Raw genomic sequence first — 7669 nt, 5'->3', positions numbered from 1 at the left:
ACTCCTCCCTCGATCCACCTCGTCTCCCCACCCTGCCCCGAGTGGATCTGGATCGGGGGCAACCGACGCCCCTGACCCCGCCCGTCGCCCGCCTGGAGCGCCTCCGCCTCGACCCCGTCGCCGCCAGCTCGCCCCCCCGTCGACTATTTGCCTCGCCGGACCACCCCAAGCTCGCCTCACCCTCCCCTGCACCCACCTTCGACGCCACTCCCGCGCCAGAGCCCTCCCCTGCCGACGCCTCGCCGTGCGCGACCGCCCGACCACGCCCGCGCCCGAGGAACCGCCGCCAAGCCGCCTCCTCGTCAGAGAGGGACGGATCCCGGGGGCCATGTCGCGGATCCGGCCTCCCTCGCCTTGCTCCCCTCGCCGGAGTCCCCTCGTCGACCGGCACCCTCTTCTCCGACACCGTCGGCCGCCGCCGCTAACCTCGTCATCGATCCGCTCGACCCCGACCTCCTCCGGCTCCAGCACGCATCCTGCCGCTTCCGCTCTGAGCCTCCGGCCCTCCGTGGCCTTTTCCCCCTCCTTCCCGTGCCCTCCAGCACCGTTTGCCGCTAGCTCCGTCGTAGTCGCCGCCTTCCGTCGCCCCCGACGTTGTTTCAGCCCCTCCTAGCTACAGACGAAGGCAGGTCTCGACGCTGCGCCTCGCGCTTATCCGTTTGGCAGCCGGGGCTGCCCCTTTTGGTCGCTAGAGCCGTCGGCTCCGCGCGCGCCGCCGTTCTCTGAACTCACCGACGGGCACGCACACGCGCACACACGTTTTGACAGTGGGTTGACCCACTGACATGTGGGCCCGCCCGGTTTAACCATTCCCCTAACCACCTAATTAGAACCTAATAAAAATGTTTAGTTGAATAACTGAAAATGACATGTGGTTCCTTTTCATATAAAAGCCTGTTTCAAAATATCTAAGTCAATGGCATGTGGCCCCCCACCTAATTTGTTAAATTAATTAAACTGTTAATTTACACTACTCTATGACAGCTGGGTCCCACCAGCCAGTTTGACCAGTCAACGTTGACCTAGTCAACTGCTGACTGGACTATTGACTTTGACATGACCCCACCTGTAATACACTGTGGCTGGCACTACACTATGTGACAAAAGTATTTACTGATTTAAATTGGGAATATAAATAAATCCTAAAATTGATTTAAATCTTTTAAAATTAATATAAAATAAACCGTAGCTCGTATGGAAAAATTTGTTCATGAAAGTTGCTCAGAACGACGAGACGAACCCGGATACGCAGCCCGTTCCGCCACGCACCCCTAACATATCAAACTCGCAACCTTCCCCCTCTGGTTCATCTATCCGAAAACACGAAACACCGGGGATATTTTCCCGGATGTTTCCCCCTTCACCGGTATCACCTCATACCGCGTTAGAACACGTCTAGCTCTGCCTGTTATCCTGTTATGCACTTGCTTGCTATGTATTTACTGTTTCTCCCCCCCTCTTCTCCTCGGTAGACCCCGTGACGATGCTGATGCCCCAGTTCGACTACGGAGTTGACGACCCCTCTCTCTTGCCAGAGCAACCAGGCAAGCCCCCCCTTTGATCACCAGATATCGCCTACTCTTTTCTCTATACTGCTTGCATTAGAGTAGTGTAGCATGTTACTGCTTTCCGTTATTCCTATCCTTATGCATAGCCTGTCCTTGCTACTACTGTTGTTACCATTACCTGCTATCCTACTGCTTAGTATAGGATGCTAGTGTTCCATCAGTGGCCCTACACTCTTGTCCGTCTGCCATGCTACACTACTGGGCCGTGATCACTTCGGGAGGTGATCACGGGCATATACGATATACTTTACACAGTTACATTACCTGGGATACTGTTCGGAGATGGGGGCTGAAGGGGCAGGTGGCTCCATCCCGGTAGAGGTGCGCCTGGGTTTCCGACGGCCCCCGACTGTTACTTGTGGCGGAGCGGCAGGGCAGGTTGAGACCACCTAGGAGACAGGTGGGCCTGGCCCTGTTCGGCGTTCGCGGATATTTAACACGCTTAACGAGATCTTGGTATTTGATCTGAGTTGGCTACGAGCCTATACGCACTAACCATCTACGCGGGAGTAGTTATGGGTATCCCGACGTCGTGGTATCAGCCGAAGCACTTCGTGACGTCAGCGACTGAGCGGCGCGCGCCGGGTTGGACTGCGTTAACGCAACTTCCTTTGTAATGGAGGTTGCTAGGTCTGCTCACCGGCCGCGTATGCAACGTGCAGGTGTGCTCAGGGCGATGGGCCCAGACCCCTGCGCGCTTAGGTTTAGACCGGCGTGCTGGCCTCTCCGTTGAGCCTAGGTGGGGCTGCGACGTGTTGATCTTCCGCGGCCGGGCATGACCCAGGAAAGTGTGTCCGGCCAAATGGGATCAAGCGTGCTGGGTAAGTTGGTGCACCCCTGCAGGAAAGTTAATCTATTCGAATAGCCGTGATCTTCGGTAACAAGACGACTTGGAGTTGTACCTTGACCTTATGACAACTAGAACCGGATACTTAATAAAACACACCCTTCCAAGTTCCACAGACAACCCGGTGTTCGCTTTTCTACAGGGCGACGAGGAGAGGATCGCCGGGTAGGATTATGCTATGCGATGCTACTTGGAGATGCTACTTGGAGATGCTACTTGGAGGACTTCAATCTACTCTCTTCTACATGTTGCAAGACGGAGGCTGCCAGAAGCGTAGTCTTCGATAGGACTAGCTATCCCCCTCTTATTTTGGCATTCTGCAGTTCAGTCCACCGATATGGCCTTTACACATATACCCATGCATATGTAGTGTAGCTCCTTGCTTGCGAGTACTTTGGATGAGTACTCACGGTTGCTTTTCTCCCTCTTTTCCCCTTTCCCTTCTACCTGGTTGTCGCAACCAGATGCTGGAGCCCTAGAGCCAGACGCCACCGTCGACGACGACCCCTACTACACCGGAGGTGCCTACTACTACGTGCAGCCCGCTAACGACGACCAAGAGTAATTAGGAGGATCCCAGGCAGGAGGCCTGCGCCTCTTTCGATCTGTATCCCAGTTTGTGCTAGCCTTCTTAAGGCAAACTTGTTTAACTTATGTCTGTACTCAGATATTGTTGCTTCCGCTGACTCGTCTATGATCGAGCACTTGTATTCGAGCCCTCGAGGCCCCTGGCTTGTATTATGATGCTTGTATGACTTATTTATGTTTTAGAGTTGTGTTGTGATATCTTCCCGTGAGTCCCTGATCTTGATCGTACACATTTGCGTGCATGATTAGTGTACGATTGAATCGGGGGCGTCACAAGTATATATATTATCTTTATAACTATTGGTTCATTTATTGTTTATGAAAATTATGCCGACCAACGTGACATAGATTTTATTTATGTAGGATGTATGTGAATCGGAAATGCCAACCGACCCTATTGTCGAGAGGTTAAATTTAGTTGAAGAAGAAAACAATTTGTTGAAGGAAAAAATAAAAAAAAATTGAGGAGGAGAAGATGATATTGGAGTTGCATGTTGCAGATGTCGTCGATGATCACAAGATCAAGATGGATGTAATGCGCTTGAAGATTAGAAAGATTAGAAAATATGCCATTCATACCGAGGCTTGGTATCATTATGCCGTTGGATCAATTGTTACCTTGGTTGCGATTATGATCGCATTTGTTTTCGCATTGAAATGTTTTACATAGTTTCAATGTATGGTTTAATTAATTAGATGCTGTGGAGAGCTATATGTTGTTAGATGAGAACTATGTATGCACTTTGGTTTTAATGTGATGATGAACTTCTATTAATTTGGACACTTAATTATATATAATGCATGCAGATGAACCGGCAATGGATGTACGGTGACAGACACACCTGTGAGTACATTAAGGGCGTGCATGAGTTTCTCAATGCGGCTGAGGCAAACAAGCAGAATGGTTTTATGTGTTGTCCATGCACTGAATGTGGGAATACGAGGTCTTACTCTAACCAGAAAATCCTTCACTCCCACCTGCTTTACAAGGGTTTCATGCCACACTATAATGTTTGGACGAGGCACGGAGAAATAGGGGTTATGATGGAAGACGGCGAAGAAGAAGAGTACGATGACAACTATGTGCCCCCTGAATACGGTGATGCTGCAACGGGGGGAGCTGGTGAAGATCAAGAGGAACCAGACGATGTGCCAATGATGCTGCAACGGGTGAAGCTGCTAAAGATCAAGAGGAACCAGACGATGTGCCCAATGATGATGATCTCCGCCGGGTCATTATCGATGCAAGGACGCAATGCGAAAGTCAAAATGAGAAGCTGAAGTTTGATCACATGTTAGAGGATCACAAAAAAGGGTTGTACCCCAATTGCGAAGATGGCAACACAAAGCTCGGTACCGTACTGGAATTGTTGCAGTGGAAGGCAGAGAATGCTGTGGCTGACAAAGGATTTGAGAAGCTACTGAAAATATTGAAGAAGAAGCTTCCAAAGGATAATGAATTGCCCGACAGTACATACGCAACAAAGAAGGTCGTATGCCCTCTAGGATTGGAGGTGGAGAAGATACATGCATGCCCTAATGACTGCATCCTCTACCGCGGTGCATACAAGGATCTGAACGCATGCCCGGTATGCGGTGCATTACGGTATAAGATCAGACGAGATGACCCTGGTGATGTTGACGGCGAGCCCCCTAGGAAGAGGGTTCCTGGGAAGGTGATGTGGTCTGCTCCTATAATACCACGGTTGAAACGTCTGTTCAGAAACGAAGAGCATGCCAAGTTGATGCGATGGCACAGTGAGAACCGAAAGAAAGATGGGAAGTTGAGAGCACCCGCTGACGGGTCGTAGTGGAGAAAAATCGAGAGAAAGTACTGGGATGAGTTTGCAAAGGACCCAAGGAATGTATGGTTTGCTTTAAGCGCGGATGGCATTAATCCTTTCGGGGAGCAGAGCAGCAATCACAGCACCTGGCCCGTGACTCTATGTATGTATAACCTTCCTCCTTGGATGTGCATGAAGCGGAAGTTCATTTTGATGCCAGTTCTCATCCAAGGTCCTAAGTAACCCGACAACGACATTGATGTGTACCTAAGGCCATTAGTTGAAGAACTTTTACAGCTATGGAATGGAAATGGTGTACGTACGTGGGATGAGCACAGACAGGAGGAATTTAACCTAAAGGCGTTGCTGTTCGTGACCATCAACGATTGGCCCGCCCTTAGTAACCTTTCAGGACAGACAAACAAAGGATACCACACATGCACGCACTGTTTAGATGACACTGAAAGTATATACTTGGACAAATGCAGGAAGAATGTGTACCTGGGCCATCGTCGATTTCTTCCGACCAACCATCAATGTCGAAAGAAAGGCAAGCATTTCAAAGGCGAGGCAGATCACCGGAAGAAGCCCGCCATGCGTACCGGTGATCACGTACTTGCTATGGTCAATGATTTACACGTAATCTTTGGAAAGGGTCCCGGTGGACTAGCTGTTCCGAATGACGCTGAGGGACACGCACCCATGTGGAAGAAGAAATCTATATTTTGGGACCTACCCTACTGGAAAGACCTAGAGGTCCGCTCTTCAATCGACGTGATGCATGTGACGAAGAACCTTTGCGTGAACCTGCTAGGCTTCTTGGGCGTGTATGGGAAGACAAAAGATACACCTAAGTCATGGGAGGACCTGCAATGTTTGCACGAAAAAGACGTCATGCCTCCGAAGCAGTATAAAGGTCCTGCCAGCTATGCTCTTACGAAAGAAGAGAAAGAAATCTTCTTTGAATGCCTGCTCAGTATGAAGGTCACGACTGGCTTCTCGTCGAATATAAAGGGAATAATAAATATGCCAGAGAAAAAGTTTCAGAACCTAAAATCTCATGACTGCCACGTGATTATGACGCAACTGCTTTCGGTTGCATTGAGGGGGCTTCTACCGGAAAACGTCCGATTAGCCATTGTGAAGCTATGTGCATTCCTCAATGCAATCTCTCAGAAGGTGATCGATCCAGAAATCGTACCAAGGCTAAGGAGTGATGTGGCACAATGTCTTGTCAATTTCGAGCTGGTGTTCCCACCATCCTTCTTCAATATCATGACGCACGTCCTAGTTCATCTAGTCGACGAGATTGTCATCCTGGGGCCCGTATTTCTACACAATATGTTCCCCTTTGAGAGGTTCATGGGAGTCCTAAAGAAATATGTCCGTAACCGCGCTAGGCCAGAAGGAAGCATCTCCATGGGCCATCAAATATAGGATGTTACCGGGTTTTGTGTTGACTTCATTCCTGGCCTTAAGAAGATAGGTCTCCCTAAATCGCGGTATGAGGGGAGACTGACTGGAAAAGGCACTCTTGGAAGTGACTCAATAATATGCAGGGACGGATATTCTTGGTCTCAAGCACACTACACAGTTCTACAGAACTCTACCTTGGTGACCCCGTATGTCGATGAACACAAGAACAGTCTGCGCTCCAAACACCCGGAGCAGTGCGACGACTGGATTACATGTGAACACATCAGGACTTTCAGCAGTTGGTTGGAAACACGTCTTAGAGGTGACAACACTGTTTGTGATGAGTTGTACTTGTTGTCCAGGGGACCATCTTTGACTGTATTGACTTACAAAGGATACGAGATAAATTGGAATACATTTTACACGATCGCCCAAGATCAAAAGAGTACCAACCAAAATAGCGGTGTCCGCTTTGATGCAGCAACCGAGAGCGGAAAGGACACATATTATGGTTACATAGTGGACATATGGGAACTTGACTACGGACCTGATTTTAAGGTCCCTTTGTTTAAGTGCAAATGGGTCAATCTGTCAGGCGGCGGGGTACAGGTAGACCCACAGTACGGAATGACAACAGGGGATCTGAAAAATCTTGGGTACACTGACGAACCGTTCATCCTAGCCAATGATGTGGCACAGGTTATCTATGTGAAGGACATGTCTACCAAACCGAGAAAAAGATAAGATAAGGAAGCGAATACATCATACGATGAGCCAAAGCGCCACATAGTTCTTTCAGGAAAAAGGGACATCCTGGGAGTGGACGACAAGACAGACATGTTTGAAGATTATGAAAAGTTTCATGAAATTCCTTCCTTCAATGTCAAGGCTGACCCATGCATCCTGATAAACGATGAAGATTATCCATGGTTACGGCGCAATAAGCAAATGACACAAGCGAAGAAAAAGTGAAGACTTTCTCCCGCAACTATTATGATGATACCATGCCAACTTTGTAACACACGAGTATGCTACCATTGTCCGTTTTGTACATGCACATGCTATGTGGGTGAAATTATTATACCATGCCAACTTTCAACTTTTTCAGAGTTCATTTGAAATGCTTTAATGTCTTATGGTTCGACCCTCGTAATACCATTATTCAAATTTTAAATATTTAAATTTGAAAACTAATGGCACTAACAGAAAGTTTATAATTTTTTCTAAAACTGATGGCACTAACAGAAAGTTTATAATTTTTCTGACCTAAAAGCAAAAAGAATTAAAAAATAAAGCAAAAAACAAGAGAAAATAAATAATGCAAAAAACAAAACAAAAAAACAGGAAAAAAACTATTTTTATAGTAAAGTTAATCACAAACTTGTGATTCACACAAATTTCAAAGAATTCAAATTTTAACTATTCAAATTTGAAAACTAATGGCACTAACAGAAAGTTTATAATTT

Source organism: Triticum dicoccoides, chromosome 3A, assembly GCF_002162155.2.
Source record: "Triticum dicoccoides isolate Atlit2015 ecotype Zavitan chromosome 3A, WEW_v2.0, whole genome shotgun sequence".
Classification (NCBI taxonomy): Eukaryota; Viridiplantae; Streptophyta; class Magnoliopsida; order Poales; family Poaceae; genus Triticum; species Triticum dicoccoides.
Note: the sequence above shows the minus strand (reverse complement) of the source record.